Raw genomic sequence first — 1431 nt, forward strand, 5'->3', positions numbered from 1 at the left:
ATGTAATCAATTATGCTATCAGGGACCTATGTGTGTGTGTAAATAAATACATGTATACATATGTAAGCACATATATGGGAGAAAGATGATGCTTTCTACTTCCTTGAAGAGCTACAGTCATGGAAACCCACCGGGGCAGTTCGACTCTCTCATATAAGGTCACTATGAGTCCAAATTGTTTTATATGTTTCTGTGTCTATTTAAGCTATTATGTAGAATTCCATGAGCAACTTTTTAAAAATTCAAGGCCAGCTTCTCTTGTTAGGGCAACTATTTCTATTATCAAAAGACTGAGCTCGATGGCAAGAAAGGTAAGAAAACAATAACAACAACATAAAACCATTTATGACTGAGGAAGGAAAGAAAGTAGCATCACTCATGTTCAAAGGCTTTCATGCTACTGAGGATGGAGGCTCTGCAGCGACTGATCGACACTGGCGGTAAACCCTTGGATTTACAGGTAGAATTGCCACCATGGCCTGTCAACCAAATGAATTGCATAATGCCTGACAGTGCAGTTGTTGGAGACATGTTTGTGGTAATTAAACCCTTAGGAGCCCAAGTTGCTGCCAATGCCCACCAATGACTGGATAATTTTGAAAAGCAAAACAAGGTAAAGGTGGTGGTCAACAAAGAAGAGTTAGAGCTGGCCTATCAGGAAGCTATGTTCAATATGGCTACTCTAAGTGGAATTGCTGCTGAATTAGTGCACACATTGAAAGCCCACATGGCCAGAGATATCACTGGCTTTGGAATTCTAGGACACTCTCAGAACCTTGCACAACAACAGAGAAATGTCCTTCATCAGTTATAAACTGCTCATCAAATGGCTGCCATTAGCAAGGCCAAAGGAAGATTTGGGTTTCTTCAAGGAACCTCAGCAGACTACTGATTTGTCTACCAAGAGAACAGGGAGCTGAATTTTGTTCTGAAATCAAATCTTCCAAGTATGGAGAAGGTCAGCATTGTGGAAAAGGGAAATTGGATGGCCTGGATTATTAACAAACCTCAAGTTCTTGAAGTCTTATCTCTGGGGGCCACAGTGACTGGGCATGCTCCTGACAATTTCACTGCCTCCTCTGAGCCAACCTTATGATATAGGAGAGCAGATCTCATGCACCCCCTAAGGCCTTTGTATACAACCATGGAGAATTCTCAAGGGTTGATTTTAAGACAAAAACCTTTCCAAAGGCTGCCTGCATTGGAGTTCCAGTTGCCCTTTCTCAATTAGTTGAATCACTTCATGAAAACCTGCTTGTATGGATTAAATGCTAGGCTGCTAACCAGAAGATCAGCAGTTCAAACCCACTGATTGCTCTGTGGGAAAAAGTTGAGGTTATCTTCTCTTGTTAAAATTAATATTTTCAGAAACCTTACTTAGGTTTGCTGTAAGTTGGAATCAGTTTGAAAGCAGTTAGTTTGGATTGACCT

General features: G+C 41.0%; 1 pseudogene; it reads left to right on the forward strand.

Moving 5' to 3' along the window:
* Nucleotides 1–345: 345 nt before the first annotated feature.
* Nucleotides 346–1096, forward strand: LOC101651284 (annotated as a pseudogene).
* The last annotated feature ends 335 nt before the right edge of the window (nucleotides 1097–1431 follow it).

The sequence above is a fragment of the Echinops telfairi genome, unplaced genomic scaffold (assembly GCF_000313985.2).
Source record: "Echinops telfairi isolate 266 unplaced genomic scaffold, ASM31398v2 ScPeMD7_7;HRSCAF=31, whole genome shotgun sequence".
Classification (NCBI taxonomy): domain Eukaryota; kingdom Metazoa; phylum Chordata; class Mammalia; order Afrosoricida; family Tenrecidae; genus Echinops; species Echinops telfairi.